The sequence below is a fragment of the Dipodomys merriami genome, unplaced genomic scaffold (genome assembly GCF_024711535.1).
Source record: "Dipodomys merriami isolate MVZ:Mamm:240054 unplaced genomic scaffold, mDipMer1.0.p SCAF_2, whole genome shotgun sequence".
In the NCBI taxonomy this organism is placed as follows: domain Eukaryota; kingdom Metazoa; phylum Chordata; class Mammalia; order Rodentia; family Heteromyidae; genus Dipodomys; species Dipodomys merriami.
The window spans coordinates 80007867-80025566 of record NW_027203381.1 but is presented as its reverse complement, the minus strand read 5'-3'; the positions used below and the strand labels follow the sequence as shown (position 1 = coordinate 80025566).

The 17700-nt window shown below is 44.2% G+C and overlaps 1 protein-coding gene across 5 annotated transcripts in view; it reads left to right on the top strand.

Moving 5' to 3' along the window:
* Positions 1-15955: 15955 nt before the first annotated feature.
* The window catches only part of Boc (BOC cell adhesion associated, oncogene regulated), a 78883-nt gene continuing 77138 nt past the window's right edge, over positions 15956-17700 (top strand). For all 5 annotated transcript variants that reach the window (XM_070030233.1, XM_070030236.1, XM_070030234.1 and 2 more), the window contains exon 1: positions 15956-16388. The gene's annotated coding sequence lies outside the window, so the exon portion shown is untranslated. The remainder of the gene's footprint in view (positions 16389-17700) is intronic.

The following is a 17700-nucleotide window of genomic DNA, read 5'->3' as shown; positions in this document are numbered from 1 at the left end:
ACCTAGCCTTCCTCAGTTCTAACTTACAGTGTTTTTGGTTAAGAAATTGGAGATTTGGGACTCTGGAGGAAAACACAGTCTCTTGCACAAAGTGACAGTAGGGGAAGGAAACTTTCTAGTTTCACCACTTTTCTCCTTGGGGTTTTCTAGGTGGAGTCCCTAGGGCCTGATGCCAGGAGAGGAGTTAGCAAATGTTTTCTTTCAGCATGTCTGAGGATTCTTCACAGAGCCCCCTCTGAGCTGCCTTTTATCACGGCTGTATGCTTTAGTGCATCTGTCCTAGCTCGCAGACATTGTGTCCCCTGCTGGATTAATCCTGCCTGCATTCATACTCAGGATGTGGGCCACAAGGAGGGGGGGGGGGAAATGAGAGAAAGAGGAGGGCTGGTTGAGTGAGCAGAATAAGGGGAGAGCAGGAAAAGGAACTAAGCACCAAATGACAAGCCTAGGAGAGAGAATGTATTTTTTAATTGCAAAAAACCTAGAGCAAAATAACAAATTAAAGTTTGGATAAAAAACCTTTAAAGTGATAAAGGGACCCTCCAGATTGTGAGATATGTCCCATACTAAAGCAGAGCAACACAAGCTGCAGGTTGGCACAGTCAGAAAAGGCTACTTATTCTCATAGAAGTTTATAAAACAATGATGAGAGGTTGTGGCTCAAGTGGTAGAGTGCCTGTGTAGCAAATGTGAGGCCCTGAGTTCAAACCCCAATACCACAAAAACATAGTAAAACAAACTAATTGCTCCCTGATTCATTTCCTAATGGAGGGCCTACCCCATGCAGGCTCTGCCAGAGCCCAGGCCCAATTCTAACACTCAGCTTCTGGGATCTAGAAGGTAAATATATGGAAATCTTGGCTTGGCTCTCTAAAAAGCCATGTAACCAAAACAATCATTTTAGAAAAGCACTTTGGAGCGTGGCTTCTGTGCATCACAGAAATCCTGGCTACTTAGAAGATTGAGAAGGGTTGAGTCTCAGTTTGAAGCCAACCTAGGCAGAAAAGTTTGTGAAGCCTCTTTCTCACCTCATAGTTGGGAAACATGGTGCTTACCTAACCCAAGCTCTGTGGGAGGCTAAGACTGAAGAGGACTGTAGTTCTAGGCCAGCCTGGGTAGAAAAGTCCAAGTGATTCCATCTCTACACAAAGAAGCTGGACTTGGTGTTGTATGGGTGTGGTCCCAGCAGCCAAGGAAGGCTAAAGGAGGTAGACTGAGGCTCAGACACTGTTCAGGGGAAGTGAGAACTTATACAAAATATAACCGACAAAAAACAAGGGTGGAGGTGTGACTCAGAGCTATCTCACCAGTACACCTACCAAGGGCAAAGCTCTGAGTTTAAAACCCCAATACTTCTAAACAAGAAAGAGAGAAAGAAGAGAAGGGAAAGGAGAAAGAAAGAGATAGAAAAGGAAAGAGGGAAAGAAGGAAGGGAAGAAGGAAGGAAGAAAGAAAGGAAGAAAGGAAGGGAGAGAGAGAGAAGCATCTTGATACACCCTGAGTAAAAGCCAAGACTACTGTCTGGGAACATAATAAACTCTGACTTTTTTAGGGTCATCGAGAGTCTACCATAAAATCTAGGTGACACCTCCTCAAGCTCATCTAGCACTTTGATTCCCAAGAATCTAGTTCCATCATTTGAAAGAGTAGAGACACAGATGCATGAGTGAGCATTTGAGGGACAAGACAGAATCTAGTTCATGTCTACATTGACTCTGCACGTCATTGCTGATGCTAATACTTCAGAGTTAATTTCATTGATGGAGAAGGATGGGGAAATTGTTAGAAAAATGCCTTAAAAAAAAGAACAAAGCTGTGCCTTGCTTGGAAGCTTACCGTACTGCCTGCATCTGGCATATGGAATGTTCTCAGTAAATGATGCTCACTGAGTTTGTGCAAGGAAAAGAAGAGTGAGGCAAAGGGATTGAGAAACACAATGTCCACTGCATCCAAAGAACAGAGATTTGTAGAGTGTGCCTGGATCCGTGTCTCCTAAAAATTGCTGGAGGGGTCTAGGCACCCGGATTCCTCAGTCTTCTGCACCCAGAAATTTGGAGGCCGTAGCCTGAGGGGCTACACAGGCATCTGAATTCAAACAAGCACTGCTGATTTAGTTTATTCTAGGTAGACTACAGACCACACTTTAAGAAACACAGACCCAGAGATTTGGAAGGTGGGAGTACAGATGGAGAAAGGAGGTGTCAAGTGGCACAGTATGTGGAAAAAGAAACCAGAGTTGGCTCAGAAGTGTTTGGAGTCTGTCCAGGAATGGGGGGGGGAGGGGGTGGGCGGCAGGGGTGCTGCAAGGTTTCTAAGCAGAGAGTGACAGGGCGAGATCTGTGATGGAAATCAACTGTTCTCACTAAAGCTCAGGTCATTTTCTCTTTGCTTCTGCTCCATTAGATATCATTGCTTCAAGGGCCCTGAACAAATAGCGTTCTATGAAAGCCTGCAAGTTTTGTAGGATCCAGAGTTCCAGTTACCAGTGGAATGTAAAGTTCACAGGCTGCGTTGAGGCTTGCAAGGAGAGGATTAATTAGGTAAAAAAGGCAGTTGCACACATAAGTGGGTGCCCACACCCCAGTCTGGCCTGGTGTTTTGGTGCACTCATTCAGGCATACAATAGTCTCTTCAGTTCTAAGCGCCACCTCTTGAAGCAAGTTTAAAAGCGAGTTCCAAGCGAGATGCCCAAGTGCTATGTTTTACACAGACTAATGATCAACAGCCTTCTGTGTTTATGGGCCTGGCAGCTAGCTGGGCTCACCCTAAGAACACCATAGGAAAGACATGCGGTGTCCAATGTCTGGCTGAATAACCAGATGCCCAAAAATATGGTTTAGTTTTTTTAAGGGGATTGTTTTACTGCAATTATTGTTTCTAGAAATTTGTGCCTCATGGGTTCTTTTTCTTACATTAAAAAATGCCATATGTTTGTGTTGGAGCAGTGAAATAAAATGAACATTCAAAATGTGTTTCACTCTCTAACAAATACTTTCACACGCAATATTGCCTTTGGTTCTCAGAAACAACTTTGTGAGCTAGCAGGTGAGGAAACAAACTGTCACTTTGATGACTCATTTAAAGCCACATGGCTGGACTTAACATGCTAGAAGCCAATCTCAGTTTTATTTGTTTGCTGTTACTGGGGTTTGAGCCCAAGTCTTCTGAATGATTCCAAGACCCATGGTTTAATAGTCAATAAAAGAACTTGGGCATCGATGAGAATGTGTTGATGTTGCTATTGTCCTTAACCTCAATAGAGAACTGTAGCTACAGCCTGTAGAGATACAGCCCCTGGATTAGTCAGGTAACCAGGTCCCCTCTCCCCCAACTGTTGACTAAGAACCTACCTTTCCTTCCTTCCTTCCTTCCTTCCTTCCTTCCTTCCTTCCTTCCTTCCTTCCTTCCTGCCTTCCTGCCTTCCTTCCTGCCTGCCTGCCTTCCTTCCTTCCTTCCTTCCTTCCTGCCTTCCTTCCTTCCTTCCTTCCTTCCTTCCTTCCTTCCTTCCTTCCTTCCTTCCTGCCTTCCTTCCTTCCTTCCTTCCTTCCTTCCTTCCTTCCTTCCTTTCCTTCCTTCCTTCCTTCCTCCCTCCATTCCTCCCTCCATAAGAGGTATTAGTAGTGATATACATATCTCTGGACTTAACAATTGTGAGTATTGGATTCCATCACAGGAAAGGTAATTACAAAAAACTTTGTGATTAATAAATATCTTAGATAATGATGTTTTAGACTATACAAATATCCTCAAGCTTTCATCCATTAATTAGCATTTATCTGGGATTTTGGCCTGAAATTTTATACCCTGTGGTGTTCTGATATATAGTTTCTATTTCCTCAACTTCTTTTTTTCTTTTTCCTTTTTTTTTTTTTTTTGTTGGGGCCTGAACTCTGGGCCTGGGCGCTGTCCCTTGGCTCTTCAGCTCAAGGCTAGCACCCTACCACTTGAGCCACAGCGCCACTTCTGGCTTTTTCTGCTTATTTGGTGCTGAGGAATCGAACCCAGGGCCTCATGCACGCTAGGTAAGCACTCTACCACTGAGCCACCTTCCCAGCCCTCCTCCACTTATTTCATTACTTACAATTCTTTTGTAAAGAAGAGTAGCTACTTCTACTTATTTATCCACTCAGTTATGCATTTTTTTGGGGGGGGGTCTGGTTGTGGGGCCTGAACTCTGGGCCTGGGTGCTATCCCTCTGCTCTTCAGCTCAAGGCTAGTGCTCTACCACTTGAGCCACAGCGCCACTTCCACTTTTTTTCTTTTTGCTTATGTGGTGCTGAGGAATCGAACCCAGGGCCTTAGGCACGCAAGACAAGCACTCTACCACTGAGCCACCTTCCCAGCCCCCCAGTTATGCATTTATATCTGATGGGTTCCTGGATGTTGCGTTCTGTGGGTTATCATCCCATACAATTGTTACTAATTTTGTTGTTGCTCCATCCTTGGCTCCAGGTTGATTCCTTCACCCATTCAACAGTTCTCCACATACGTTTTTTTTTTGAGTACTTCCTGACATTGGGGGAAACACACAATACTTCTGGCTCATTGTGAATTTTTCCTGTCCCATTCCTGGCATCAAATATTTCCTCAGGAATCTGTCATTCTTTTTGCTAGAAAAATGGCAGGTAGAAGCCCAGCTTTGGGTGCAGAATGTGCTCACTGTTATGGGGTGTTGTTGCTTCTATGACCTCTCAGAAGATGTGCACGGATCCTGGCAGCACCTATACACTCCTGTGCCTGCTTCTGTATCTCTCTGTGTATTTTAAAGCCATGAATTCATCTGAATACCTCTGCCTCTAACCCAACATCACAGTTTATTTGTCCAACTCTAGCATGCACATGCTTGATAAGAAATGAACTCGTTATCTTGCCCATGTAATCATAACTCCTCTGTACAGTATTTTCACAATAAAAAATAAAATAAAATAAAAAAGAGAGAAAAAGAAATCAATTCACTAACAGGAGGATAGTATTTATGGAAAGCTCTTGGATAGCTTCATAGTACCTATCAGTTTAATTTTCCAAAATAACTTAGCTCAGCTCTTATTTTTCCCACGCTCCATAAGGGTTATGTTACGCATTCATAATTTAGTTAGGTTTACTTTTTATAATTTTTATTCCACTTTGAATTCTGTCACTGTCCTGGTTAAGTTTTAAATTTACACCCAATAAACTTCTCTCTTTATGGAATATGGTGTTTGTTCATTTATTTACTTTTGAGACAAGGACTATTTGTCAAGCTAGCCTAAAATTTGAAATCTTTCTGCCTCAGTCTTCTGAGCACTATGATTATAGGTGTAATAATCACACCTGGCACAGTTCTGTGGATTTTGACAACTATTTGTTATATAGTTTTAAGGGGTTTTTTTAATGTCCATAAAACTGGATTTTTTTGTACATCTGTTTATTTTCCAAAATGCCTTAAAATAATGTGAAGAACTAGTTATTCCTGAGGAAGAAAGTATGAGTGTCTCCATGCTTTAAATAAAAAGGGCTCCAACCTGAGGGGCCAGCTGTGTCCATACAACATCCAGTATGGAAAATTATTATTTTCCATCACCTAGAAACCCGTGCCTGCAGAATCAATTAGACTGGCTATGCTCACAATCTACTTAGGCTTTTAAGACCTAAAGCAGCTGATGGAGGAGAATGTGTGGGACCACAGCTGGGAGAGAAAGAATTATTACAGGCAAGCAGCTGGTCAGATCTTCTTCCCTCCCTTCCCCTCTCCTTTCCTTCCTTTCTTCAACAAACATCTGCAAATTGTTGGCCTTGTTTCACAAGGCATTAGGGCTACCACAGTAATCAAAGTTCAGACCTTAATTGTAGGTTCAAACTCAGGCAGGAAAATCTGAAGACAGATCACCCATGAGTGACATCCCCTCAAACTCAGAAGTGTGGCAGACTGAGATACAGCGAGTACTTGGACAAGGGTATAATGGCAGATGCTGAAAATCCCCAGAAAATAGACACTTAGCATGCTAGGAGTGTGCACTGGGCAAGGAGGCCTTGAGAGACTAACAATTATGCTAAGTTTTGCAGGATGAGTAGGGGTCTGGTGAGGAGGTCAGCAAAATCATTCCTTACAAAGGCACCACATACATCAAGAGCTAGAGACCTGAATGATCCTTGGATATTCTGAAGAAGTTCTGTATGGTAAGGGAAGGGACAAGAATGAGGCAGGGGTGGGAAATGCTTAGAAACCACACTGTTACTGTAAAAGATATGGTATGATTTTTCTAAGGCATTGGATTTTATCCTAATTTCAAAAAGAGATATATGACATAATCAAATTTACTCTCCTCCTCCTCCTCCTTCTTCTTTTACCTCTTCCTCCTCCTCCTCCTCTTCTTCTATAGAGGTACATAACATTGCATTGTATTAACATATCACATTGTATGCCATTTTCTTTATCTGTACATCTATTGATGGGCATTTGGGTTGCTTTCACTTCTCCAAGTAGCCTCCAAGTAGCTAAGATTGCAGGCATGAGCCACCAGCAATTTGTCTACTTTCTAATTGGCTTATTTTTGTTGTTGTTGTTGAGTTAAAGAGCTCCTTAGGTATTTTAGATATTAATTCTTTATCAGTTATTATGATTTTCTACCATTCTGCAAGTTACTTTTACATTCTGCTCATCATTTTCTTTGACTTATTTTTATTTTTGTTTTTTGTTGTCTGCACTTTTAGTGTCCTGTTCAGGGAGTCATTGTGAAAGCTGATATCCCTAAACTGTTCTTTCTGGCTTCTCCTCAATGCTTAATAGCTTTGGGCCTTTAATCCTTTTGAGTTAACTTTTTTGTATATGATGTAAGGTAAGGAGCCATCAGCGTTCCTTTGCATGTGATTCTCATTTGCACTTGTTAAAGAGACCCTCCTCCATCTTGTAGTCTTTCAAAATTCATTTGATGATAATGCAAGAGTTTCTTTCTGGGCTTTCTGTTTGGTTCCACTACTATCTATCATTATACCACTCAAACACCGCTTTAATTACTATTGCCTTGCCGTATGCTTTGAAATGAAGGAGTGTGAAGTCTCCAACTTTGTTCTTTTTAAACGAGTCTTTGGCTCTTCAGGGTCTGCTAAGAATCCACATGACTTTCAGAATATTTTTTCTATTTCTGTAAACATGTTTTCTTGGCACTTTGACATGGGATATATTGAATCTGTAGATTACTTTAAAATCTCCATTTTTAATTATTTATTTATTTTTGTATGTGCCAGGATTGGGACTTGAACATAAAAGCATAAAGCCAGGGTGTTCTCTCTCACCTTTTTTGTTTAAAGCTGGTACTCTTCCACTTGAACCACACCTCTATTCCAGCTCTTTGTTGGTTAATTGGAGATAAGTCTCATGGATGTTTCCATCAGGGCTGGCTTTAAATTTCAGTCCTCAGATCTCAGCCTCCTGAATGTGAGCCATTGATACCTAGTCCAATTTACTTTGGAAACATACAACCACTCATAAGTGAGTATACATGTGACCTGGCAAAATTGGAAGGAGGCTGATGATCATTATGATATTGTACTATAGTTAGGGCAGATACTGTACTAGAACTAAGGAAGAACTGGGTGAATGGTGTATAAGATCTTTCTATATTATTATTTCTTATAATTCATGTGACTTATAATTAACTCAAAATAAAAGTTAAACAAGAAAAAAGAAGCCGATACAGCTAAACATCAGTCACATGATATCATTTCAAACATACTATTAGCATCTAAATGCAAAATACCAGCTATGTAGCTTCATATGTAAGACAAACCAGTCATAACTTGCTGTAGAAGAGAGTGGTTTTCTTTTTTCTTTTAGGGGTTTTAAAATTGGGATTCCACCTCAGGCCCAAGTTACTGGTATGCATTTCACATTCTATGCCTTGAAGCCCCTCTAGTTTTCACCTGTCCACTCTTCATTCATTCATTCATACTTGATATATTGATGTATTGGGATCCACGCTATGTCTCATACTGTGCTCAATAGTACAAAGATGAAATAAACGAGGATTTCCCCCTGAACCTGTGGATATTCCAACCAAGAAAGAAAAGCCAGAGCCACAATTACCATTATAAGTACAATGCTCATAAATGATTCAAGATAAAGATTCAACAGGACAACAGCTGGAGTGGTGGATTTAGGTAGGGAGATGGAGAAGTCTTCCCAGAGAAGATGATGTTACAGAGATGTCTTAGAAGTAACTTAGACGGGTAGGGAAGAGGTGAAAGGGCAGCAAGGCTGAGAGTAGACAGTCTGGCAAGCATAACAAAGTATGCTTTGAGAAAGGGCAAGAAGAGGCTGGCAGAGAAGACCCCAGAAGTCAGCCTGGTGAGTTGTATTAGATCAGACCCGGCGGTACTTGTCCCTGGAGCTGTCAAGTGAGAAAGGCACTAGAAAGCCATCCAAGAACGGCAAGAACATAGTGATTCCTTCCTCTTCCCTCCTGGATAAAAAAAGAGAAAGATTTAAAGTTTGTTGTTGTTTGTTTTTTTAAAGAATTAGGAATCAGTAGACTCTTTTTTTTTAGTCCCTGTTCATCTGAGACAGAGGTTTATAAGCAAGACACTTCTTAAATGTCCTAGTTAGCAAATCTCACCAATAAAAGGCAAGGGAGATGAGCTGATTCCTGATGGAATGAACAAAGTAGGCCGGAGGTCTCAACAATATCAGCTCCAGCACCTACCTGTCTTTCCGCTCCCTTTCTTTCTTCATGGCTCTGCCTGAAATACCACAGACACCAACCACTGTCCAGGAAGGGTAATCAAATCCCCTGTGTGTTCAAGCTCATAGCTTGAGCCTCTTAATTGAAATTCTGCCTGTGGGCACAGAGCTGATGAAGCAGGATATCCTAGATCACAGGTGCTTTTCTGTCACTGTGGTCTAAAGTCCTGATGAATCCCCAGTAGCTTATGAAGAAGAGAGAGAATAATACAATCATATGCTGCAAAAGAAATCAGCATACAACCCGTTTCTCAGTTTACAACGGCAGCTTTAATATTCGCTGCTGCCCTGCTCAGTTCCTGCAACACTGTTGGTTCCCTCCCTGGAAGAATCCCATTGCTCAAAACCCTTATGGGATGTGTGAGAAACTTCTTCCCTCTTGAATGGCTGACTGAACAAATTTAACGGAGGTTGTTACCCACTGAGTTTGGTATCAAAGCTCTGAGGTCCGGTTCTCTTTGAGTTTTTGCTTTCATCTGGAATCTCTAGCCCCTGCCCTCTTTGCTGTCGACCAGCACACAATTTCAAACAGCTGGAGGCAAGGCAACTCCAGAATCCAACTTTCTCAGCTTCACATGTGAGGGGGGTCAAGGAAGAACAGATGGAGGCAGTTGTGTAAGGTGGGGGTTTCGTGTGAGACTCAACGGGGGATGCGCTTGTTTCAGAGAATCTGATAGCTGGAAAAAGTGGCCTCAAGTGGAACACTGTGTTAAGAGACAGATTTTATTTGTCTGGGACTTCAGAAGTATCCAAAATCAAGCATGCAGGATTGGGTCACAGAAATGTTTTGCAACTACCATATTTTTCTATTACTCAGTCCCAGTCTCACTTTTAGTAATGTAACTGCTTTTTGTTGAGTGCCTACTAAAGGCTTAATTAAAAAAAATCAGTATATATCATAATGGGCATAGTAAGTGACCAGTCAGAAGCACTGACCATCAACAGCCAATGATCATCTGATACAAAAAAGTAGATTTTCATCAGATAATCTACTCGGAGACATATCCTGAGACACACTCTCTCTCTCTCATCTCTATCTATATCTCTATCTATCTATCTATCTATCTATCTATCTATCTATCTATCTATCTATATTTTTTTCTTTTCTTTTCTTTTTGCCAGAGCCAGTCCTGGGGATTGAACTCTGGGCCTGGTCTCTGTCCCTGATCTTTTGTGCACAAGACTAATGCTCTATCACTTGAGTCACAGCTCTACTTCTGGCTTTTTGTGGTTAATTGGAGATAACAATCTCACAGACTTTGTGGCTCTGGCTGGCTTTGAACTGCATTCCTTAGATCTCAGCATCCTGAGTAGCTAGGATTACAGGTGTGAGCCATTGGCACTCAGCTGGGGTTCAGAGAGGTAAATAATTCATCCAAGCTCACACAACTTATTTAAGACTAGATTCAAACACAGATTGTCTTGATTTCACAAATGCCTCCTTTCTATTTTATGTGGTTCTTCCCCTTGGTTACACCTGTCCTCAGGCAGCCTCATGGGGATCTGGCCACTCATCCCTTAAAGTCAGCAGATCCCATAGCCAATAGGAAGCCTGAGTTGGAAGCCCAGGGCTAGACAAGTCAGTCCCAGCCAGCTCAACTTGTATGAGGAATAGATGGCATTGTGCCGGGTTCCCCTGTAATTCTGCCTGAACCATGCAATTTAGGCTTTAATTACATGCTGTCTTGCATTGGTTACTAATTGGTGCATAGGTCAATCTTATACTTTCATTCATCATTCAGTCAACAAATATTTTCAAACAACTGACACTTTCCTTGTCCAGCAGCCTGAGTAATACCCAGCACGGAGTGGGAGGCAGCTAACTGGTTAGTGGTCCCAATGATACTAATAAACAAATGATGACCTGTTTTCCTCATTCTAATGTAAAAGATGTAGTCATGCATTCACTTCAAAAATATATTTAAACACTACCTAAATAAATCAACTATTTACACATTCAACGGCTATAATTTTAAACCAACAGGTTGTAGTCATGAATATTTCATTTCTAGTACCTCTTATCAAGATAAAACATCTTTATTCAAACATTAGCTCTGAGAATAGGAACATATACAAAAACCAATTTACTAATTACTGTTAGCACTGCAAAAATTTTAGTGTCTGGCCTTTAATCTTAATTTTTACATGAGAACTCCATTCTCTCATGATATATAACTAATAGACTTTTATGTTGAAATAATTAGTAAGTTACCTTAGCTGTCTGAAAGCACTTAAATATGTCTTAAACACAGACACACAGACACACAGACACACAGACACACATCTGGAAAAACCCATTAAAGATTCCTTAATGGCTTGCAAAAAAATCAGACATCTTTAAAAAAATCCCTTTATTGTAAAGGTGATATACAGAGGGGTTACAGTTACATAAGTCAGGTAACCAGTACAATTCTTTTTGAACAGTGTCACCCCTGCCCTCATTTTCTCCCAGTTTTTTCCCTCCTGACTTCTTTATCCCAAGTTATATAGTACATTTCCTAGATATCCTTTAAATATGCCTTTCTTATTCCAAGACATAACTCAGGAAACAGTTTTGAGAAAATAGCATGTTGCACTATTTGGAATTAGTACCATGACTTGGTTGTTGGGGAGGTATGCAAATTACCTAATTTTCCTTATCTATAAATGGAGAAAATTGAACGTACATCAAAGGGGATGTTGTGGGGATTTGAGACTGAATGTGCGAACAATCCAGCACAGAGTTCTGGGGGAGGAAAGTGTTCAAAAATCATTTGCTTATTTCTCAGATGGTTGTTGGAAAGCTTAAATAAGACCAACGATATAACTGAACTGGGGTAATAAGTAATTATTGTTCAACTCTTTCCCATTGAGAATTATCTCTATTGTAGTGAGTACTTGGCAATTATTTTTCCTTATCTAGTGAGTGCAATCATCCAAACTGGGTAATTCAATCAAGTCTCTACTTGGGGCTTTGTGATTAATGATGTCATTGTTGTTTTTGATTATAATAATCTGAGACATGTGGAAATGGACTATGCAACTTGTGGGCAGGGACAGGAGGGGGAAACTGGGGGAAAATGAAGGAAGGGGTGACATAGTCTAAAAGAGAAATGTATGCATTACCTGAATTGTAAAATGGTAGCCCCTTGGAACAATACCTTAATAATAATAAAGCTATATTTAAGAAAATAATCTGAGACATGGAAATGTGCATTGGAGCCAGTAGGACACAGTTTTACAATACAAACCAAAAGCCTTTAATATGTTATAATTTATTGATTAGCCTAAAACTTCTACTTTTAGGATTGCACTCTTAGGGAATAATCAGAAACATAAAGATGTATGATGTTCAGTGGACTGCAATGCAGAACAATGGTACAAATACAAGCAATCTAAACACATGTTAATAGAATAATTGCATATATAATCTGTCTTTGATGGAATAACACATAGCTACTGAAGTCATTGTTTGAAGAAGATTTGATGACATAGGCAAATAATCACATTGGAATGTTGAATTTAAAAAGCAGCTGTATATACAATTAGCCCCACTTTGTGAAATACAGAAGTACCAGGTAAATTGTTGAAGAAACTGGCCCTTGTTTTGATTACCAAATGTACAAGAAAAAAATAGTGTAAGTATTGAACAAATATTTATTTGTGTTGCCCTTTAAACCTCTTCCAACTCTGAATTCAAAACATACACTCAATATAGATCAACCATGTATTTGTATTAAAAGAGAAAAACAGGATAGAAAAAAATAACTGGGTTAGCAGTGTGATTTTCTCCTTTGAGTTATTCTGTATTCTCTATGGGTTTTTTAAGCGCACATATTTTATAATCAAGAAAAGAGATTTATATGAAGACGTGAAAAATAAATTTTCTATACCGATTCCTATAGGCTTATATAGATATTTACCTATACATACATATATACACCTCTTTGTCTAATGGTTTTCTCAGCACAAGCTTCTCTAGATAATCTTCTTCAGATGCTTTTGGCCAAGGAGAATCCTGTTTATATGATACGTTGGGAGTGTCTGCTGCATGCTGAGGAGGGAACGTTTTATTCACGTCTTTCACTTGCTGGATTTCTTCCAGTTTATTCTGCACAGCCTCATGACCTAGTGACTTACATAAACTTACAGTCCCTACTAACTCTCTCCCCACTCCACTTCCAGCATGACAAATTAATGTAATGGTCACTTCCATATTAAATGCTTCCTTTCCTGGTGGATGTGCATACAATCCACCAAGAGTAAGATGCCATCATTGGTAGAATAGAGAGTTTTTGCACTTCAGCCAACCCACTCTGTGTTGTTGACCTTCTATGGCTGGGGTAGGACAGGGTAGGTTAAGGAAGAGAAACTAATAGGGAAAGAAAAAGGGAATTAAGCATAGAAAAGGCTCCAGGCAGAAGGAAGTCAGGGAACAGTTCATAGATACATTGTGCTTAGAAGAGTTGTAATAATAAACACAAAAATATTAATACAAAGAGCCTTAAAACCAATAAACATATCTGGAGTGCCAACAGTGTGCTTGTTGCTTTGGTGAATTAAACTGTCTCCATTAAGCTATGATCTGCATTCTGTCTCAACTGTAAGAAAGGCAAGTAACCTCGATGCTCAGTCACTGTCAGGGCAGTACGAGAGCAAGGGTCATTCTCCTTCCTAAATGGTGTTGGTAAGGACTGATGCTTTGACTCTCAATTCAAGTCTTTGTGACTGGAGCAGACAGAGTGGAGAATCCTGAAAGACAATATAGAGGATTAGGGAACATCTCTGAGACCTTGAGCAACAAACTGCAGATATAGGGAAATATAAGAGAATGTAATCTATAAGGATTCATAGAATGAAGGATCAGTCTGTGCTCAGATTCATCAAATTCTCATTATCACCTCACCATTGCAAGTGGCAATGGTGTCTTGAACCCATCATTGAAAATCAAAACATTGCACACCCTTCTTATGGCATTGAGGTGAGGTGGTTTTTTCAAAGACTGGCTAACCCATCCCTTTAGGGAATTAAGATTTCTATTCCTGGGGTGGCATTCCAGCCTTGTAGGCCTAAGTTACACCACCGAAGGAGGATAAGGGTAAGGTGGAAACTACCATTGTTGTTGAATAAGGGGGGAGAGGGGGAGCCTTTGTGATGTTCTGGGAGACTTGATCAGAACAGAAGGAAAGTAGAAAGGAGAGGTATGGGGAAAAAAACCAGGTGAGAGTTTCAAAGAGGGAATTCAAAAACCTTTGTACTTTCTTCTTGAACATTGATTGTCCTCTTGTCTGTTTTGTCCCCCAGATACATGCCCAACAACCGAGGCCCACAGAACCAAAAAACTAACTTCTGCCTGAATGAACAAATACAGAAAGAATAAGAAGTGCAAAATATGGAATAGAATACATTTGTGTTATCTTCCAAGGCATCTTTTGATTTAGCTTTGATTTGAAACATAGACTTGGCATAAAGTGTGTATTCTTACCCCTGGTAACCAAAGCAATAGAAAACAAAACCATGGCTCAGAAAGGTTAAGAGATGTTCTCAGAGTCACAGAGTGGCTTCTGATTCCCAATGTAGTGATCCTGCCACAGAGGTAAGGCAGTCTCCCTCCACTCACCCTACCTTTGGCTAGACTGACACAGAACTTCAGAGCAACCTCCCCTCCTTCTTGGCACACACTCAGCTATCCTTTGAATAAATGGCTTCACTCTTCCGAGTCTCGGTTTTCTCAGCAGCAGTAGGACAGTTGGAGATAATGGCCCTTCACAACCTGTTTCATTCCTCTCTAAGGACACCCAACTTTGTCACTTCACTTTGCACCATTTGGGGAAAGTGGTTTTAAGAATTTGATCCTTAGCCGGGCGCCGGTGGCTCATGCCTGTAATCCTAGCTACTCCAGAGGCTGAGACCTGAGGATCACGGTTCAAAGCCAGCCTGGGCAGGAAGGTCCGTGAGACTCTTATCTCCAATAAACCACTAGAAAACTGGAAGTGGCGTTGTGGCTCAAGCGGTAGAGCGCTGGCCTTGAGCTGAAGAGCTGAGGGACAACGCCCAAGCCTAGAGTTCAAGCCCCACGACCGACAGGAAAAAAAAAAAAAAAAAAAGAATGTGATCCTTGCTAGGCACCTTTGTAACGTTTAACTACTCAGGTGTTGAGATCTGAGGATTTAAGTTTGAAGCCAGCTAGGCAGAGAAGTCCATGAAACTCTTCTCCAATTAACTACCCCAAAAGCCAGATGTGGAGGTGTGGCTCAAGTGGTAGAGTACCAGCCTTGATCAAAGAAAAAAACTAAAGGTACAACACCCAGGCCCTGAGTTCAAACTCCAGTACACACACACACACACACACACACACACACACACACACACACACGGGGCGGGGAGACCCAGGATCAGCAGCCTTAGCATCATCTTGGAATTAATTAGTAAGACTATTCATGCCTAGTCAATTAGATACCAGAGGAGGGGGACTAGCTATTTGCATTCTAACAAACTTCCAGGTTTGAGAATTACTGGTCTCTGTGTCCGCCCCTCCCCCCCCCGACCCCCAACTTCTCTCTGGGGCCACTACCCCCTCCCTCTGGCCCCTGGTCCTGACCGCTACATCCTGGGATGATGAATGGAGGTCAGAGGCTGTCGGGGAGGAGGCCGGGCCAACGCTCCCCAGCCGAGCACAGAGTGGGTGGACGAGGCCGGGGTGGGGTGGGTCTTGGAGCTTCTCGGAGGAGGATTTCCTTATCATTTTCTCAGCTGCCCTCGCCCCACTTTTTGCACGTGTAATACCAGCGGGTTCGCTCTTCCTGACGCATCCAGTAGTGTTCAGAATGAAGGAGACCTTATAAGGCGATGCTGCCGGCCAGGGCTGGGGAGAAGACACGGGGGGCACCGGAGGAGTGTCGGCCGGGCTGGGGGGAAGGCGCCCAGGTGGAGCGACCTCGGGGGGTCGGGAAGCCCCCGCGGCGGGAGAAACTCACAGGACGTGGGAAGGGGAGAAACAGTCGCGGGGGCAGCGCGAGTCGAACCCTCGGCACAAAGTGGAAGTGGCGGGGGAACGAGATCTGCTTTAGACTTTGAGGGACTGTGCGCGTTTTCCCGTTCTTTCCTTCTTCCTCCTCCTACCCCCCCCCCCATTCCTTTCCAAGACTTTTTCTTTGCTCCCCGTCGCTCCTCCCCCTGCTCCCCGCCTCCCGGCCCCTCCCCTCCCTCCTCCCCTCCTCCCCTCCCTCGGCGCGCGGTCACGGGAGGCTCCTAAGCAGCAGAAGCAAGAGAAGGAATTGTTTGCCAGTTCACTCATCCAAAAAAGCGTCTTCCCTATGGAGGGATCGGGTGCGCTGGGCGCGGCGTCCCCTGCCCGGTGCTGCCGCTGCCGCCGCCGCGTCCCCCGCTTCCTGCCCCGGGGTCCCTGAGCCCGGGGCTGCGCCGGTGTCTGGAGCGGCGCGCGCACTGCGCACGCACACACACACACACACACGCACACGCGGATACACACTCGCACCTCACACCCGCCGGCCCGCAGCTTCTCCGCCCCGGGCTCCTTTGTTGCGCCCGTGTGTGTCCCCGCGTGTCCCCGCGCCGGTGGTGTGTCCGTGCGGTGCGCGCGGCGCGGGGCGGTTCTCTCCGCGTCCACCACGCTGGTCCCCCGGCCCCCCCTCCCCAGCTCACCCTTCCCGGGCGCCGGCTGCAACCAGAGGTGAGTCACGTCGCGGAAGTTTGTTTTCTTTTCATAAAAAGTTGTGTTGATTCGTTGGTTTGGGGAGTTGGGGGCGGCCGCAGGCCGGGGGCGCGCGGGCGGGAGGCGGCGGGGCCGGGGTGGGGAGGGGGCCCGCGGTGGCCGGGCTGCGTCCCCTCGCTCCGCGGCTCGGCGGCTCCGGCTGGAGTTGGAGCTGGAGCTGCGGGAGCCATCGCGGGCACGCGGGACACCGCAGCCGAGAAGTCCCCGGGGCTGCAGCCGCCCGCCTGCCCGCCGGGCCCCGGGGGCGCCGCCGTCCCAAATCCCCGTCCGGCATCCGAGCGTCCGGCCGGGTCGTGGTAGTTTCGCGCCCCGGGGGTTCCCGGAAGCTGCTCCAGTGGGAAGAGGCCGGGACAGCCTCCCCGACTTGCGGCGGAGGCTGACACCAGCGCCCCGGGGCTCCCGAGGCAGGCCGGGGGCGGGCGGGGAGGGCGGGGAGGGGGGGACCGGGGAGAAGCCGCACCACGCCGGCGGAGGCACGGAACGCTCACCACTGTGGCCTCATCAAGGGGTGAGGTTATTGCTCATCGTTGGGGTTTTAAAGGAAATACGAAAACCAGGGGCTAAACAGCTTCAGAAAAGCAACGAACCCCTGGCTGGAAGAACTGGCTGAGGGGTGAGGTGGTGACCCGGAGGTTGGTGAGCAGAGGTGGCAGTGGGGTCGGGGGACTGTGTGTGTGTGTGTGTGTGTGTGTGTGTGTGTGTGTGTGTGTGTGTGTGTGTGTGTGTGTGTCTGTGTCTGTGTCTGTGTGTCTGTGTGTGTGCGCGCGCTCCCAAAGAAAGTGGGGGAAATGAATGGCAGTCACTCTTGGCGACAAGTGGAAAAGGGTTCTTCTCAGGAAACGGAGGGCGCCAGGAAGGGTTTTGTCCTTCGGGTGTGAAAGGGTTAACTTGGTTTTCAGGTGCTCTGTTAGTTGGCATTTTCAGGCCGAAAGAGACGTTTGAGTGAGGGAAGGCGGGCAGGCAGACCCGAAGGGCTCCCAGGTGCCCTGGAGAGGGGTTGGTTCCCCTGTGTTTTGGGGATGGGGTGGCAGAGGCACAGTCCCTTGAAATGAGTTGTGCTTCTCCAGAGATGTGGCAGTTAGAGCTAAGAATACCCAAACCACACACCAAGCAATCCCAAACAGGCACTTTCTGGGTGTGGTGGGGTGTTTTGTTCAACCGCCCCCCCCCATCCCTTCACTGCAAGCTCAGAATGAGTTCCCAAAAGTTTTTGACCCAGAGTTACCTCTTTGAGTGGACTAAGTTAAAAGTGTATTTTGGTTTCAGACCA